At 36.0% G+C, this 19633-nt stretch overlaps 1 long non-coding RNA gene across 2 annotated transcripts in view; it reads right to left on the reverse strand.

The window, feature by feature from the left end:
- LOC107970524 (uncharacterized) overlaps positions 1-19633 on the reverse strand; it is a 68901-nt gene that overhangs the window by 41612 nt on the left and 7656 nt on the right. For both annotated transcript variants that reach the window (XR_010155861.1, XR_010155860.1), the window contains 3 exons: positions 6526-6570; positions 6145-6257; positions 4290-4764 (listed from right to left, as the gene is read on the reverse strand). This is a non-coding gene — a long non-coding RNA (uncharacterized LOC107970524). The remainder of the gene's footprint in view (positions 1-4289; positions 4765-6144; positions 6258-6525; positions 6571-19633) is intronic.

Below are 19633 nucleotides of genomic sequence, written 5' to 3' on the forward strand. Positions count from 1 at the left end.
CTTTTATTGTGGTTTTTATGGGAATAACATTAAAATTTTGTAGTTATAATAGACTAAGCTAATAACTTTAATCAAACAAAAATATTCTCGAGTTTTATCCTTCCTCTCACAATTTAAATTATATTGATTTAATTGACATCTTCATATATTGTGCGTTCCTCACCAACTAATTATAGCTGTAGTTATTTCCTACCATTTTTACTTTTAACTATTACACTACAGATTTGAAAGTTTTACTTAGCACCATTACATTATTGAACTATTCACAGTTTGATTACAAGTTTACCCCTACAAGTGAGTTTTATACCTTCATCTGTTTTAATGATTGTATTACTATTAGATTGCTTTCAGTAGTAGCACTCCCTTAAGCATTTCTTCCGAGGCCAGATTAGTGATGATGAATTTCCTTAGCTTTTACTTGGAAAATATTTTATTCCTCCTTCAATTCTGAAGAATAGTATTGTTGGGTATAGAATTTTTGTTATTGAGTTTTTCTTTTTTTTTTTCTTTTTCTCTTATCACTTTGAATTTATCACCCTATTCTTTCCTGACAGTTTGGTTATAACATGCCTAAAAGAGGACCTTTTAGCATTGAGTCTATTTGGGGACATTTGAGTTTCCTGAATCTGAATGCTTGTCTGTCTCTTAAGATTTGGCATTTTAAAATTTTTATTTATTTATTTATTATTTATTTATTTATTTATTTATTTATTTATTTTTGAGACAGAGTCTCGCTCTGTCACCAGGCTGGAGTGCAGTGATGCAATCTCGGCTCACTGCAACCTCCGACTCCCTGATTCAAGCGATTCTCCTGCCTCAGCCTCCGGAGTAGCTTGGATTACAGATACGCGCCACCACGCTTAGCTATTTTTTTGTATTTTTAATAGAGATGGGGTTTCACCGTGTTAGCCAGGATGGTCTCAATCTCTTGACCTCATGATCTGCCCACCTTGTCCTCCCAAAGTGCTGGGATTACAGGCATAAGCCACTGCACTCGGCCACATTTTTTATTATTTTGACAGATAGGTTTTCTGTGCCTTCATCTTCAGTCTCTCCTCCCTTTGGGATTCCCACAATGTTATGATTTTGTGTGTGTGTATGTGCAATGGCATCCCATAAGTCCCATAAACCTCTTTCAATTTTTGTATTATTATTTATTTTTTTCCTTCTGACTGGGTTATCTCAAAATACCTACCTTCAGGTTTAAATATATATATATTTTTGTATTCTGCTCATTCTAGTCTGTTGTTAAAACCCTCAATTTTATTTCTATTTAATTTGCTGAATTCTCCAGTTCCAAGATTTCTGTTTTGGTTTGTTTTTGTAATATCTACCTTTTCATTGAATTTCTCATTCAGCATAAATTGTTTTTCTGACTTTATTGAATTATATATTTGTTTTCTGTTATATCTTATGGAATTTTCTTAAGATCATTATTTTGAATTTATTTTCAGGCATCTTATACATTTTCTTTTCTTTGGGGTCTGTTACTGGATAATTATTAAGTTCCTTTGGAGGTGTCATGTTTCTTTGCTTTTTCATGTTTCTTGTGTCTCTTTATAGATATCTGTGCATCTGGTGGAAGAGTCACTTCTTCTAATTTTATGAAGTAGCTTTCATAGGAAAAGGCTTATTCCTGTAGATGGGTTCCAGGATGTTAGTTGGGTGAAGCGGATTGGGCTTTGGTTCTGGATGGATGTAGTAGTGTAGTCTCTGTGCAGTTTCTTCAGCTGTAATCCATATCAGCAATTTCTCAGAGGAGTGTTTAAGTAGATGAGGCTGCATGAGTTTGTGGCAGTAGTGCTGCTGCTTTGTCAGGAACAAGCTTGTTGGGCTGACTCTCAGGTTGGTAGCACATTTTTGCACATGGTAAGTCAGCAGGTTCATGGACTCGCTTGGCTAGAGTGAGGTTGTTGGGTTTTTTTTTTTTTCAGGTCAGTAGCATAAACACAGGCTGTCAGCAGGTCTGGCTCACTGGGACTGAGTTCACCACAATGTTTTGCTGGTTGAGATCATGGACACACAATGAGTGGTTCAGTGGCTCAAGGATGGGCCTGCTAGGTGTAAGTCCACCAGGCTGTTTCTCTTGCTGGGGATGTTGGGCGGGCTTGTTGGGGGAGTTTCTACCAGGTTATTTCTCCCTCCAGGGACATGAGTGTGCTGTGGTTCAGCTAGCTTGTGGGTGAACTCACTGGGAAAGTTCTGTCAGGCTATTGCTCAGGCCAGGGACATAGGCATATGGCATTGTGCTTAGGAGCTACGCAAGTCACAGCTGTTTTGGGGCTCAGGCTCCAAGCGGCTAGTGTCATGCCTTGTGGCCACCTGTGTTAGTAAGGTAAAATGAAGGTGGAGTTTAAAGATGGACAGAGGCAGTGGCTACTGGCCCACAGAGCAGAGTGTGCTCCAGCAGCAACTCCGGTTTCAAGATGGTGCCATGCTGTATTAGCTTGCATCGTAAGAGTGGAGAGTGCACAGCATGAGCTCCTACCCTGGAGCAATGCCACCATGTGAATTCCAGGCAGTTCCCCAAACTGCATTTAGGGACTTTAAGGGCCGCATAATTCTCCTGTAGCAAGAACTGCCAAGTGCCTACAGTGGTAATTGAGGATATTGGGGGCCTCCTGCCTACTTTTTTCCTGCAAAGGAAAGTCCTTTCAGGCTCCAGGTTGATCCTGGCAAGGGAGATAGTGGAGGAGAGTCAGGGTGTCATTCTGGGTTTGTGTGTTCCACAGGTTTTACTACTCACTTGATGCACTCCAGCTCTCTCCTTCAAACTCTCTACTCAAACTTGTCTATTTGTTGCTTTGGTTCTTTTCATTTCTTTAGCAGGTCACCTGCAGATACTTCCATCCTCCTTCTTTAGGTCCAAAGTAAATATAAAAAATTCATTTTCTAATAATTTTTTTCAATGAGGTTTTAAAATCCTGTAGGTACTCTTAATTCAGAAAAAAAAAATCCCTAGGTGGATCAGATTGTAATTTCAAATTATTATGGATAATATTCATCTATTCAGTACCTTCTGTTATATATTAAATAGTTAAATGATGAGGTCTACATTTTAATGTAGGGACTTTTTACTATACTTCACCTTTGATGAGTCCTAGAGTTTATGATCTGTTATCCATGAAGCCATCAGAGTGGATCCCGAGAAGTGAAGTGGATCTCTAGTACAGGACAATGAAGTTGAACTCAGAAAATGGAAGAAGATTCCAGGAAAAAAAGTAGATTTTGGAGATCACTTTCCTCATTTTCATTCACTTACCTACTTTCCCAACAAATGTGTCTCTGTAGATTCCTTATTACCATACCAGTTCAGCAATGTCTTTTTATGTTTCACTTAACACATTTATTTCTTCTCATTGGGGAAGATCATTCCCGGTATCTAGTCAGCCATATTGAAAAAGACATTAGCTGATATTTATTTATTTATAAGAAAAATGTCACTTGAAACTCTCCTTCATCCCAGGATTTCTGTCTAAAAACTGTTTCTGTCCTACCTTAGAATGTAGTTCTAAAGGTTAATAGTGTAGTTTTATTCTGGAGTGGCCAACTTAATTGACATGGCCAGGGAGATCTCTGAAGAACTAAGAAAGGGCAAAATCATTTTATTATTTATGTTAGTGGAGGCATGTATAGACTATTCTCCCAACTATTTCCTATTTATATTTCTACCTCCTCATCCATATAAAATAAAAATCATAAAATTAAAATTTAAAAGAAGTAATTAAATGATGTACAAGTTACCACCATGAACTGAGGTAAAAAGGCTAGAGTTTATTAGGATAAACACAAGTAAATAAAACTGATACTTTGGCATTGTTTGGGAAGGGAGCTGGTTGTGATTTCACAAAAAATCAAGGCTAGTATTTCTAAGGCTGCATGAACAGGAAGCCATAAACTCAAACTTTGGTGAAAAAAAAATTCTTTAAGTCTTGGTACCTAAAGAAACTTTAATCAGTACATGTTGGTTCAATTGGATTTTGAGCATGATTAAAAAACAGACACTCTGGGCCCTATTCATATTCCAGAGCTCATTGTGTTTTCCATTTGATTTAATCTGATGAGAGACTATGCTTGGCCAGCTGCAAACAGCATGTTAAGAATTATTTTCAACTTAGTTGATAAGGTACATTTTGGGGGTGGGGAAAAGAGATACTTAGGCTGAGCTTACATGAGATTTATCACCTGCTAAGCTCCACGGTATAAAATAACACCCTGAGCAAAACACTGACTTTTTTTTTCTTCACCAATTTTATGCCTATCATCCCTCACAAACATTTAAAACTCACCTCATTCAAGTAATCCTATATTTGGTCTTTTTTTTTTTTTTCTAGATTCATTGTAGAAAAATAGAGTATTATTCAGTTTTCTTTTCTTTTTCTTTTCTTTTCTTTTTTTTCCCCTGAGATGGAGTCTTTCTCTGTCTCCCAGGCTGGAGTGCAGTGGCATGATCTTGGATCACTGCAACCTCTGCCTCCCGGGTTGAAGCAATTCTCCTGCCTCAGCCACCTGAGTAGCTGGGATTACAGGCACCTGCCACCACACCTGGCTAATTCTTGTATTCTTAGTGGAAACAGGATTTCTCCATGTTGACCAGGCTGGTCTCGAACTCTTGACTTCAGGTGATCCACCCACCTCGGCCTCCCAAATTGTTGGGATTACAGGTGCGAGCCACCACGCCCAGCCCTATTCAGTTTCCAGTCATGTCTTCTCAGACAGTCTTCATATGTTTATGGTCTTAGCTCTAACTTGACTTTAACTTTTCTGAAAATAGACAAAAAATAATTATGCATGTCTTGTCTATCTATTTAAGATGTCTGATATCATGCATTCCATAAATTTTGTTGACCAATAACATAAATATGAATCAAATTCATATCTTGTTTTTATTACATCAATGTTTAAATGTCCATATAAAACTTTAAAAATTAACATAATGTAGATAATTAAGGTTGGGAAGTGCATCTTCCAAAGCACATTATACTTTCCAAGTAAACCCTTAGACATGTAAATTCTAATTAAAATGAGAAAAAACTGTTTCTTCAAGGCTTTGAAATTTTTAATTAATCTTTGTATTTAAAAACTATTAATCACTTTATGCAATTATTTTTAACAGTATTTTCAAATTAGGCAATTAAAATAATTTAATGAACCAATTTAAATTATGTTTAGCATAAGTGGTCTAAAGTAATGTCTAAAACAATGTTATTATGCATAGTGATAAATTAATAATCATAAATATTTCTAAAAATCTGTTATATTATGTGTGGGAAATTATAAACAGACCTGGAGCAAAGGCTGTGGGATATAGAGGGATGATAAAGCTAGATAGATGGGGCAGTTGATTGATGAAGATCTATGCATGCAATGAATTCCTAAGATGTTTCAGCAGCTTGTGTTCATTGATGGCCTCTTATATGTTAGAAATTTTACTAATGTAAATATGCAAGAGATGTAGGCTTAAATATTAAGAAAGGGAATATCTTGGTCCACAGGCTGCTACAACAAACTACTATAAGCTGAGTATCTTATAAATAACAAAATTTACTTATCATAGTTTTGGACGCTGAGAAATCCAAAAATAAGGCAAATTTGGTATCAAGTGGTTACCTGTTTTCTTGTTCATAGGTAGTACCTTCTCACTGTGTCGCATATGATGCAAGGAGCTAGCTAGCTCTCTGCAGTCTCTTTTATAAGAGCTCTAATCCCAATCATGAGGACTTTGCCCTCATGACAGGACCTCCCAAAAGTCCCTACTTCCTAATAACATCACTTTAGTGGTTAGGATTGTAACATATTAATTTTGGGAGCCTTAATATTTATACCACAGCATGAAATGACTTAATTAGTTTTAAAATATTTATCTAGAAACCATTTTAAGAATTATTTAAAAGCAATTGTGGAATAGAGAAAGATTGACATTAGATAAAAGTAATTAGCCTATTATAATATTTTTATTTAAAGGATAAATTAGTCAGTAGCTGATAGAATTGTATAAGTGCCTTAGGTTTAAAAAGCATTCCAGAAATAGAATGGATAGTGCTGGTTGACTGATTTCAGATGGGCAAAATGATTTAGACTAAGATTGATTTCTTAGTGCTAACAGCAAGAATTATGACACAATAACATATTTTTTCAACCTACCAAAAAGAAGTTGACAAGCTTCCAATACATAAAAGGAGTAGACTGTTGATGAGTTGTGATAGATTTGAAGTTTTCTATTTTTTATCAATAAAATTCTATTTTTCAAGTAAAACCTAGTGGGTAAAATAGATAAAACAGTATTTTATTAAAATAATTTTCTTATATGCATTCAAATTTGCTTAAAAAACTATTAAGAATTTACATTTTTTATTAAGAAACCTGTCAAATACTAAAATGAAAATTCATTAGCTATAATTGAGAGATGACCAGATACAATAAAGCAAAGTATCAGCAAACTTAAATGTTGGCCAATAGTATTTTCTCAAGTCAAAATTTAAAAAAACAAAAAATAAATAATAAAAAAAGCAGATCCTAGATTACCTCTGGGATTGTATTAAGCTTCCTGATATATGTATAATTGGAGTCCTAGAAGAAAATGAAAATAAGAAAAGGGCAGTCAAAATACAAACAATACAGTAGTCAAAGTTTTTCATACTGTAAATAGATAGTATTCGCAGATTTTGGAAACTCAGCAGAATACAAGCAAGATAAATAGAGAGGAAACCATTCCTAAGAGAAGAGAAAAGCCAAACTGCTAAACCATAAAGCTATGGAGACAATGTTAAAATTAGCCAGAGAAAAAAGATACATAATACACAGGAAAACAGCTATAGAGGGTAGAACTGAAGATAGTAGGACATCTTTAGTGTTCAAAAAATAAGAAATAAAAACATAGAATTTTTATCTTTAAAAAGTGTTTTGTTCAAAAGTAAAGAAACTTCCTGATAAATAAAAACAATGAACATGTGCTCCTCAAGAAAAATACTAGAATATATGTGATAGATATTCAAATATAAAGAAAAAAAGTTATAACGTGCAAACACCACACCTAAGAAAGCTGATGTAGCTATGCTAATATGAGGAAGGCAGACCTTAAGGTGAGTTAGTTGTATTGCCAGAGTTAAAAATGGGTAATTTCATAATGATAAAAAATGCAATTCATCAGGAAGAAATCAATTCTAAATTTTTATACACCTAATAATAGAAGCTTAGAATACAAAAAACCAAAAGGAACAAAAATAAAAGGGAGACATAGACAAATATATAATTATAGTTAAAAATGTTAACACTCCACGTCGGTAATTTATAAAATGAGTGTCCTCAATTCAGTAAATGTTTAAAAGACTTGAAAATCACTATGAACCAACTTAATTAATATTTATTAAACATTTCACCCAACAACTGCAGAATAAACATTTTTTTCAAGTTCATAGGGAGTGTTCACAAAGCCAAGCTCCATGCTGGGGCGTAAAATAAGTCACAATAAATGTCATGTGATTAAATCATATAGAGCACGTTTTCTAACCACAAAAATATTTAATTACAAATATAAAGAAATGCATGTAAATAAATTCCAAATGCTTAAAATTGTTATAAAAGTAATAATACACTTAAAAAATAGTACTTATGAGTCAAGAAGGACATCACAAAGGAAATTTTTAATATTGTTTAAATCAAATGATAATAAAAATGCAATATAACATAATTTGTTATATTTCATATGTAATATATATTATAAATATACATATATTAAATATACATATATATTAAAAATCTGTAGCTGTTATAGAAATTAAATTTATAATTTAAAATACCCTTACACAGATAATTTCAGGCCCAGTTTTCCCCAATGAAAAATGATATCAAACAAATAAGGAACAAAGGAATATTCCTCATTTGATTTTTTTGAAGCCATTATAATTCTGATTCCAAAATCTGAAACAATATTACAAGAAGAGAAAATTACAAACTGATATAATTTATAAACTTAGGTGCGAAAGAATAGAAAACCCCAAAATGTTAGCATGTCAAATATGACAATATATTTACAATACTAAAAGTTTAAGACACTAAGTAGCAGCAAGTTTTATTCCAGGAGTGAAAACTTGGTTTAACATTCAAAAATCAATTTAATCGGACATCAAGTAATACAGGTTGGATGTCCCCTCCAAATCTCATTTTGAGATGTAATCCCCAGGGTTGGAAGTGGGGCCTGGTGGAAGATGTTTGGATAACAGGGATAGATTCTTCACTTCTCACAATAGTGAGATAGTGAGTTCTTGCAAGATCTGGTTGTTTAAGAATGTGTTGCACCTCCTCCCACCATTGCTCCTGCTCTTGCCACGTGACATACCTGCTTCTGTTTCACCTTCTGTCATGAGTAAAAGCTCCCTGAGTCCTGCCCAGAAGCCAAGTAGATGCCAGTGCTGAGACGTGACGGCGTGCTGGCAGTCCTCACAGCCCTCCCTCGCTCTCGGCACCTCCTCTGCCTGGGCTCCCACTTTGGCGGCATTTGAGGAGCCCTTCAGCCCACCACTGCACTGTGGGAGCCCCTTTCTGGGCAGGCCAAGGCCGGAGCCGGCTCCCTCAGCTTGCAGGGAGGTGTGGAGCGAGAGGCGCGAGCGGGAACCGGGGCTGCGCAGGGCGCTTGAGGGCCAGCTGGAGTTCCGGGTGGGCGTGGGCTTGGCGGGCCCCGCACTCGTAGCAGCCGGCCGGCCCTGACGGCCCCGGGCAATGAGGGGCTTAGCACCCGGGCCAGCGGCTGCGGAGGGTGTACTGGGTCCCGCAGCAGTGCCGGCCCACCGGCGCTGCGCTCGATTTCTCACTGGGCCTTAGCTGCCTTCCCGCGGGGCAGGGCTCGGGACCTTCAGCCTGCCATGCCTGAGCTTCCCACCCCCTCCACGGGCTCCTGTGCGGCCCGAGCCTCCCCGATGAGCGCCGCCCCCTGCTCCACGGCGCCCAGTCCCATCGACCACCCAAGGGCTGAGGAGTGCGGGTGCACAGCGCGGGACTAGCAGGCAGCTCCACCTGCAGCCCCGGTGTGGGATCCACTGGGTGAAGCCACCTGGGCTCCTGAGCCTGATGGGGACTTGGAGAACCTTTGTGTCTAGCTCAGGGATTGTAAACGCACCAATCAGCGCCCTGTCAAACAGACCACTCGGCTCTACCAATCAGCAGGATGTGGGTGAGGCCAGATAAGAGAATAAAAGTAGGCTGCCGGAGCCAGCAGTGGCAACCCGCTGGGGTCGCCTTCCACGCTGTGGCTGTGGAAGCTTTGTTCTTTTGCCCTTTGCAATAAATCTTGCTACTGCTCACTCTTTGGGTCCACACTGCTTTTATGAGCTATAACACTCACCACGAAGGTCTGCAGCTTCACTCCTGAAGCCAGCGAGACCACGAGCCCACCAGGAGGAACGAACAACTCCAGACGCGTCACCTTAAGAGCTATAACACTCACCACGAAGGCCCGAGGCTTCATTCTTGAAGTCAGTGAGACCAAGAACCCACCAATTCCGGACACACTGCCATGTCTATAGCATCATGAACCAGTTAAACCTCTTTTCTTTATAAATTACCCACTCTCGGGTATTCCCTTACAGCAATGCAAGAATGGCTAATATAGAAAATTGGTACCAGGAATGGAGCATTACTATAAAAAGGCCTGAAATAGTGGAAGCAGCTTTGCAACTGGATAACCAGCAAAGGTTGGAAGAGTTTGGAGGGCTCAGAAAAAGACATAAAAATGAGAGGAAGTTTGGCCCTTCTTAAAGAAAGGTTAAGTGGTTGTGAACAAAACGCTGATAGTAATAGATAAAGTGAAGTCCACCCTGATGAAATCTCAGAGGGAAATGAGAAAGTTATTGAGAACTAGAGCAGAAGTCACCCATGTTATGCTTTAGCAAAGAGCTTCCGTGCATTGTGTTCATGTCCTGGAGATCTGAGAAAGTTTAAACTTAAAAGTGATGACCTAGAGTACATGGCAGAAAAGTTTTCTAAGCATCAGAGCATTCAAGATGTGGCCTGGCTGCTTCTTAGAGCCTGCACTCAGATACAAGAGCAAAAAAAAGTTGACTTATAGTTGGAATTTATATTTGAAAGGGAAGCAGAGTGTAAAAGTTTGGAAAATGTGCAGCTTGGCCATGTGGCAGAGAAAGAAAAAGCATTCTCAGAAGAGGAATTCAAGCAGGCTGTGGAGCAACCACTTATTAGTGAGCCTGGCATGATTAAAAAGAGCCAGGTACTGATAGCCCAAACAATGGGAAAAAGGCCTTGAAGGCATTTCAGAGATCTTTGTGGCAGCCCCTCCCATCGCAGGCTTTAAGGCTGAAAAGGAAAGAATGGTTTCCTGGACCAGGCATAGGACCTCTCTGCTCTGCCCAGCATCAAGACACTCCTCCTTGTGTCCTGGTCACTCCAGCTCTAGGCACAGCTCAAAGGGCTCTAGGTTTAGCTCAGGCCACAACTGCAGAGGCTGCAGTCTGTAAGCCTTGACAACTTCTACATGGTGTTAAGCCTGTAGGGGCAGAGTTCAAGTGTGAAAGAGGCTTGGCAGCCTCTGCCTAGATTTCAGAGGATGTATCAGAAAGTCTGGGTTCCCAGATAGAAGTTTTCTTCAAGGGCAGAGCCCTCACAGGAAACCTCTACAAGGGCAGTACAGAGGGTAAGAACGGGTTTGGGGGTCCCACAGAGAACCCTTACTGCAGCACTGCCCAGTAGAAATCTGGGAATTGAGCCACTGTTCTCCAGACCACAGAATGGTAGATTCACAGGCAGCTTGTACACTGCACCTGGAAAAGATGCAGGTGCTCGACACCAATCCGTGAAAGCAGCCATAGGGTCTGTACCCTGCAAAGACACACTGACAGAGCTTCCCAAGGTCTTTGGAGCCCACCCCTTGCAGCAGTGTGCCTTGGATGTGGGATATGGAATCAAAGGAGGTTATTCTGGAGCTTTAAGATTTAATGACTGTCAGATGAGTAGATTGCAAAAATAGGTGGGAATTGAACAATGAGAACACATGGACACAGGAAGGGGAACATCACACACTGGGGCCTGTTGTGGGGTGGGGGGGAGGGGGGAGGGATAGCATTAGGAGATATACCTAATGTTAAATGACGAGTTAATGGGTGCAGCACACCAACATGGCACATGTATACATATGTAACAGACCTGCACATTGTGCACATGTACCCTAAAAAATTATAATAAAAATTAATTTTTCAAATTTATCTATAAATTCAAGGCCACCACAGTTGAAATCACAATTTTTTTGTTGTTGTTGTTTTGTTTTCATTTGGCTTTTTAGAGGCATTTTCAATTCTATTCTAAGAATTCTATGAAAACAAAAATTTCTAAAACATCTGCTCTAAAAAAGGTGGAGCAAAACTTCCTAACCCTTAAGTGGCGTGGGTTACACATAGTGACATTCATTCAAAGTGTACTCCCTGAAATTAAAACTCTCAAAATCTGGGTACAGGAGAAACATAATATAATAAAAGCCATATATGGAAAACTCAAAGCTAGTATCATACTAAATGGGGGAAAACTAAAAGCCTTTCCCCTAAAATCTGGAACATAATAAGGATGCCCACTGTCACTTCTGTTATTCAGCATAGTACTGGAAGTCCTACTTGAATAATCAGACAACAGAAAAATACAAAGAGCATCCAAATTAAAAAGTAAGAAGTCAAATTGTCCATATTTGCCGATGACATAATCTTATATTTGGAAAAAAAACTAAAGATTCCACAAGAAAACTTTTAGATCTGCTAAGCAAATTCAGTAAAGTTGAAGAATACAATATCAGCATACAAAAATCAGTAGCATTTCTGTATGCCAACAGCCAACAAACTGAAAAAGAAATAAAAATTAAGCTTATTAACAGTAGCCCAAATAAAATTAGTAACAAGGAATTAACTAAAGAAGTGAAAGATATCTGAATAAAAACTGCAAAACAATGATGAAATAAATTGAAGAAGACACAAAAATAGAAAAATATTCCATGTTTATGGATTGAAAGAAGGAATATTGTTAAGATGTCCATATTATCCAGTGCAATCTACAGATTCAATGTAATCCCTATCAAAATACCAATGACATTCTTTATGGAAATAGAAAAAAATCTAAAATTTATATGGAACCACAAAAAAAAACTCAGAATAGACAAAGATACTCTAAGCAAAAAGAACAAAATTGTAAGAACCACTGTACCTGATGTCAAATTATACTACAGAGCTATAGTAACCAAAACAGCATGTTACTGGCATAGAAGCAGACACATAGACCACTGGAACAGAATAGATAACCAGAAAACAAGTCCACAAACCTACAGTGAACTCATTTTCAACAAGGTGCCAAGAATATTCACTGGGGAAAGAACAATCTCTTCAATAAATGGTGCTAGGAATACTGGATATTCATAACCAGAAGAATGAAACTAGACCCATATGTCTCACCATATACAAAAATCAAATCAAAATGGATTACAGACTTTAATCTAAGACAACAACTGGATGAAACTGGAGTTAATTATATTAAGTAAAACAAGCCAGGCACAAAAACACAAGCATCACATGTTCTCACTTATTTGTGGGATCTAAAAATCAAAACAATTGATCCTATAGAGATAGAAAATAGAACAATGATTACCAGAGGCTGGGAAGGGGAAAGAAGGGAGGGTGGGGGTGGTGTGGAGATGGATAATAGGTACAAAAAATGGAATAAATGAATGAATAAGGCCTAGTATTTGATTGCACAGGAGGGTGACTATAGTCATTAATTATTTAATTGTACACTTTAAAATAACTAAAAGTATAACTGGATTGTTTGTAACACAAAACATAAATGCTTGATGGGATAGATACCCCGTTCTCCATGATGTGCTTATTTCACATTACAAGCCTGTATCAAAATATCTCATGCACCCCATAAATATAGAAAGCTACTATGTACCCACAAAAGTTAAATATTTAAAAAAACAAAGAACACTGTATTGAAAGATAGAAAAAAATGGGTAAATTTAAAGTGGAAAAACCTGATAATTATTACCTCATCCAGTTAATCAAGGTTAGCATTAATTATGATGTCATGCAGATAGCATGGGTTTTTGATAAAATGTGATGAGAATGGCACTTCACCTTTCTGTCCTTCATATATATATATAATATATATGTTTTTAAGGATTCTGACAAGTGTGTACATATTTTATATGATTACATCTTCAAAATCTACATCCCAAATTGATAAAGAACATTAAATATATATGTGTATAGTCTAAGAATGAGAAAACATCCTATACACTCAGTTGAGAGACATTTTATAAACTAGTTGGCCAGCAGTCTAAAAACTGAAAATTTTCCAAAACATGAGAAGTCAAGAAAACTATCACAGTCTACAAGAGGCTAAAGGGACATAACAAATAGATGTTATGTAACATCATGAACATTATCCTGAAACATGACAAAGCAATTAGATACATCTAAGGAAATTTGAATAAAGTATGAACTGTAGTTAAAAATGTAGGTATCAATGTTAGTACATTAGTTGCGATAAATGTACTGCACTTATGTACCATGTAAACAAAAAATTGGGGAGTGAGTATATGAGAACTCTCTATTCCTCTGTGCAACTTTCCTGTAAATCTAAAACTATTGTAAAATTAAAATGTTTCTTTTTAAAAAGCTTTGAATAGTCATAACAGTATTCAAAGAGGAAAAGCACTATGCGTGATTTCAGGGTTTACTCTAAAGGTACATTAATCACATTGGTGTGGTATTGGCATAAGGATAGATACATACATCAATGGAACAAATAGAGAGTACAGAAATACATCCGCACAGATATAGTCAATTAATTTTTGACAATCATGCCAAAGTAATTGAATAGGTAAGATATAGTATTTTAAATTACAGTGCTGAAACAAATTGCTATCCACATATAAAATAAACATTATTTCAATGCCTACCTGTAACATTTAGAACAATTCAATATGGATTGTAGAATCAGATGTATAAACTAAAATTATAAAGCTTCTGCAAGTAAACATAAGCGAACTTCTTTATAAACTTTGGGTGGAGACATGTTTCTTACAATTCAAAGCATATTAAACATAAAACAAAAAGTGGATAAATATGACATCTTAAAATCTAAGTAATCTTATTTAAAACATACTCTTAAAATAGAAAGTCATCTGCCTACTGGAATTAAATACTCACAATGTTAGTCTGACAAAGAATTTATTTCTAGATTATATACTAACTCCGACAAATCAGTAATAAAATGACAGACTTCAATTTAAAAACTGCACAAAATTCTGTAATATACCTGTTGTAAATGAAAATAGAGAAATGGCTACTGAGTTCATGAAATTATGCTGCACATAGCTAGTTATAAGAAAAATGCAAACTAATTAATTGGGCATAGTGGCATGTACCTGCAATCTCAGCTACTCAGGAGGTGAGACAGGAGGATCACTTGAGCCCAGGAGTTCGAAGCTGCAGTGAGCTCTAATTGTACAGCTGTACTCCAGCCTACGCAACAGAATGAGGCCCTGTTTCAAAAATCTCAAAAATGAAAAAAAATAGAACATGACAATGTCAAGTGCTGCTGAAGATGTAAAACAACAAAAAAATATGTTGCTTGGAACTGTCCTATAGAGTCAAATACATACCAACAATAAACCCAGAAATTCTATTTACCCAAGAGGAATGAAAACACACAAATATGTGTACATAAGTGATCAGAGCAAGTTTATTCAGAATGGTAAACAAAATAACAAAAATGGTTATTAAAGGGGAATAAATATAAAAAAGTTATTCTCATAAAATGGAAATCATATTTAGCAATTAAAAATAAGCAGCTACTAATACATTATTTTGAGAGAAAGAAGCAAGAAAAAAGTTGTGCATACCTTCTTCTGTTTATATAAATTCCTACTAAGCAATAGCGATAGGAAAATAGTTGTTATCGTGGAGAATAGATGGGGTTGGCTAGACAGGAACATGAGTACTTTCTGGGACAATTGTAATAATCTTTGTCTTATTTGGGATGCAGATTTTGAAACTGTAATTATGTAATCATATAAAATGTGTACATATTTGTCAAAATCCTAAAAAACATATACTTAAAAATGCCTGCATGTCATTGTACATACACAACACCCAATTACAAATACTAAAATTAATTTTAAATGTTCTTCTTAATTGGCTTTTACTTACATTTATTTAATTATAGATTGTGTTGAATATTTTAACTACATATTCTAGTTTATCAGTGAATATTATGTTATTATACTTTGTGCTTATATATATTTTTATTTTTATTTCTATGATGTCTTAATAGAAATAATAACTTACCATTTATTTAACATTACTACACATATTTTACAACGTTATTTTAACTTTTTAATATATTAAATCTTTATATTTATTTTATTGTAATTTATTATTTTTTTTGTAAGCATAGAAAGGCTTTTTCCATTAGAGGTTGGATAAATATTATTTTCTAGTTCTTCCAGCATTTTTTAGATTAAACTTGTTAGTTCCTCTGTAATTTACTTTTTTGTCTGTTGAAATAAAGAATATCAATTATTTTTTCTGATTTCTAGTTGATTATGGCTTCTTTTCTGTTGATGTATAAAGCATCTTGAATAAAATAAAGTATATTTCTGGGCTATTTTAATTATCTCTCTGGTGTAATAAAATACCACATATTTTAGCTTTTATAATGTATTTATATAAGAAAGAGTAATTCTCTCATTACTCATCTTTGGTCAGAATTTACGTCTATGGTCCATTCTATTCTCTTGGAATAACTTTAAAGTCTATATACCAAGGTAAATAAATGACATTGTAAAATTCATTAAAATTGTATTAAGTCTGTACATTAATTGAATTTCTGACATCTTACTCTATTTTTGTTCCAATTAAGGAAAATGAGAGTTTCTTCCACTAATTTTTCCCTTTATGTAATTTAAGAACATTTTACTTTTCCATTTATATCTCTGATTTAGACTAGTTTTATGTATTGTAATTATATTATTACATTTGAGTGAAAATATTTTCATTTTAACTTAATTAGCTTTTAATGTTACATAGGAAGTATTTGTGTCCAAATACTATAATAGTGCCTCATATGAAGAGTAATGTTGATTTCTTGATATAGAGTCACAGTTTATATTAACTTGTTATTTTATTACATTCTAAATCAGGATACATTTTCTATGATACTTGCTTTGAAAGGATAATTAATTGAAGATTCTTCAAAGCTTAGTATATGATGTTTTGACATTAGATTCCCATATTTCATTTAATGATTTATGATACAATTATATTTTTAGGACGTGGAGTCCTAATAATTATATTTTAGAAATATAAAGAGAACTCAAAAATTTGGTTTTAGTTTATCCCCGAGTCCTATTTATATGACTGTAGAAAGCATAGTGAACAGTTTAGAGAATGCTAAGAACTGGAAAGATATATTATAAGAACAGCAAAGCTTTTAAAGTGTTTCTAAATAGCACACAGATGGTATTATAGTAACCAAAATACTAGAACATAGTCAATGACATCTCAGAGCCCACCAGTGATAAGATGGTAGTCAAGACAGGGATCATTTTTCACTGACAGCCTTTTCCTGAGAGCCTGCCAGTACAATGATGATCAGAAGAGGAAAGAAGAGGGGAAATAACCAGTGTGACTTGTTGAAAAAAAAAAAAAAAGGTCCTATAGCCTTCCAAATCTCTTTCCATCCAACTTTATTCCAAACCTGATGTTTTATCCTGGACTGAAAACAGAGAAATTCTCTCTAATTTTCCTGAAAATCTTTGGACTTGTAGACTGGGGGTTCAGCCCCAGACCCAAGCCTCATAATTTTGTCAGCTGGGAGGAGAGAAAACTGAGCATCTGTCTGTTGAAGTGAAAGTTGTCAGGTCATGAGATCTGCCTGGAAACAAACGTATATTAAAGGAAAAGCCCAGCAAAGGCATATGAAAACCACAAAGCCACCTATGGTAATCAAGTCATCACTCATTATAAATAAATAGAGAAAGAAAATCAAAGAATTGGTTGGTTTTAAAAAGGAAAAAAAAAGTTATTCAAAATAGAAGAATGGGCCAGGCACAGTGGCTCATGCCTGTAATCCCAGGACTTTGGGAGGCCAAGGTGGGCAGATCACAAGGTCAAGAGATCGAGACCATCCTGGACAACATAGTGAAACTCCGTCTCTACTAAAAATACAAAAAAAATTAGCCAGGCGTAGTGGTGGGCACCTGTAGTCCCAGCTACTCAGGAGGCTGAGGCAAGAGAATCGTTTGAACCCCGGAGGCGGAGGTTGCAGTGAGCCACGATCGCACCCTGCACTTCAGCCTGCTGACAGAGCAAGACTCTGTCTCAAAGGAAAAAACAAAACAAAACAAAACAAAAAGCAGAAGAATAATTATTGACAATTAAAATATGATGACTTCACTTTTAAAAGTGAAGTAGAACAGTGATAAAATTGAGGAACCTAAGGAAAATAAGATAGATAAGAAAGCTAAGAGATTAAGGATTAATTCAGAATGGCGAGTATCAATCAGAAAGTACTTCTGATTGAAATTACTTTTAGAATGAAAAAATGTGGGAAATAGATGAAAGATATCAATAGGTATTAAAAGATTTTGCTCTTGTTGCCCAGGCTGAAGTGCAATGGTGTGATCTCGGCTCACCGCAATCTCTGCCCAGGCGATTCTCCTGCCTCAGCCTCCGGAGTTGCCGGGATTACAGGCACCTGTTAGTAACCCTGGCTAAATTTTTGTGTCTTTAGTAGAGACGGGGTTTCGCCATGTTGGCCGGGCTGGTCTTGGATTCCTGACCTTGTGATCCACCCGCCTCAGCCTCCCAAAGTGCTGGGATTACAGGCGTGAACCACGGCGCCTGGCCTAAAAGATTTTTTTTTTTTCAAAATGGAGAGTAAAAACAAATCTTCACACTGAAAAGACTTGATGAGTAATAAGAAAGAGATGCAGAGCTAGAAATACCTAATGTATGACACACTATAAAGAATTTTTTTTAAATCTAAAAATATTCAGAGAAAATGTACAAAGCTTGTAAGTAAAGTTGAATACTAGAAGTTCCCAAAGAAGGAGAACAATTTGTTTCTACAACTTTATGTCCTATTAGATTCAAGTGAAAGAAAGAAATAAGGCATTTTAGTTACAACACTATTCAAAAAGTCACCCCCACACTCCACCATGCATCTTTTTTGAAAAAAAAATTTTTTTGGATATACTTTAGTAAAACACAGACTAAATTCCAGAGGAAAACATTGAATCCCAGAGACAGGCTATTAATGTCATAAGACAAAATTTAGAAAGCAATCATTCTGAAAGTTATTGCTATAGAACTGGCCTAAAAAGTAAATACTTAACCAAAATATAAATAAGAAGTTGAATTATTCTAGTAAATAATAAAAATGCACTTATTTCTTCCTTCATTAAAAGAGCATTAATTCTTGAGGAAAAAAAGGTTTAAAACTAGAAAAAGTATAGTCTAAATATAAAGCATCTTATAGTGGAAATTTGAGTATTTGAAAGAGGAAATTTGAAAGAAAGAGGAAATAGATATGCATATATATATATGGCATGAGGACCTAGGGAATGTTACAAATTCTAAAATACCCTTTCACTCAAAATACATAGAAATACTGGGGGGGGAAATCCCAATTCATGCTTAACTGAACTCAGAAAAAAGGGAAAAAATCCACTCAGACCAATACATTAAGAGGAAACTGCTAACCAGAGTAATAAGATGACATTGAAATCTCAAGGTCCATCAGAAAAGATGCAGAAACCTCTGATTTAAATGCAAGAATTTTAACAAGAATACCTGACAAGAGAAAAGGCCTTGGCCTCCCTGAGGAGATAATAACTGCAGAGAACTGGATAATGAGAACTCAGCCCTGTAAAAATTTGAAGAAAGTGTTCTGAGAAGAGGGAGCAGTATAAAATCCCCAAAGTAGAAGGGCCTTGGGGCAGTAAGGCTGTGGTCTAGTGAGCAAGAAAGAATGTAGTAGAAGTAGAGATGAAAGGTTTAGACACAATCCATGTATGTAAGGCTGTAATTGTGATAAATAGCTTTGATTTGAAACTAAGCTCAATGGAAAGCCATTAGAGGGTTTCAGGAAGGAGTGATGAAATCAGATTTAAAATAAAAATTGGATGTTGCTCTGGGTGAATAAAATAGATAATGCATAAGTGCTTAATCCAGTTCCCATCATAGAATAAGCACTACATAATAGATAACTGATTCTTCAACAGAAGCAAATATGTAAATGGTCAATTTGTTTCTTAATTATTTTCACTAGTTACATCATTTCTGGCAGTAGTACCACAAACTTTTCATATTTCCCTTTCATTTCTACAAATATATCTTAGGGCTAAAATCAAAGCTGATCTGAAAGTTTTTGGTGGATAATAGTGATAATTTTGGCTTAAGGAACTAAGGAATTGTCTGGGTCTTCACAGGGTTCCAAGAAAGAAGAGGTTACTACATTGCCTAAAGCAAAGAGATTAGTGATTCCAGAAAAGAACAGCTACATTACCTAAAAGACAGCATCTAAGGCTGTTGTGCCCATTAAATGCAGATTAATGGCATGAGGCTAGCAGAAAGGAGGG

This window comes from Pan troglodytes, chromosome 2 (genome assembly GCF_028858775.2).
Source record: "Pan troglodytes isolate AG18354 chromosome 2, NHGRI_mPanTro3-v2.0_pri, whole genome shotgun sequence".
In the NCBI taxonomy this organism is placed as follows: Eukaryota; Metazoa; Chordata; class Mammalia; order Primates; family Hominidae; genus Pan; species Pan troglodytes.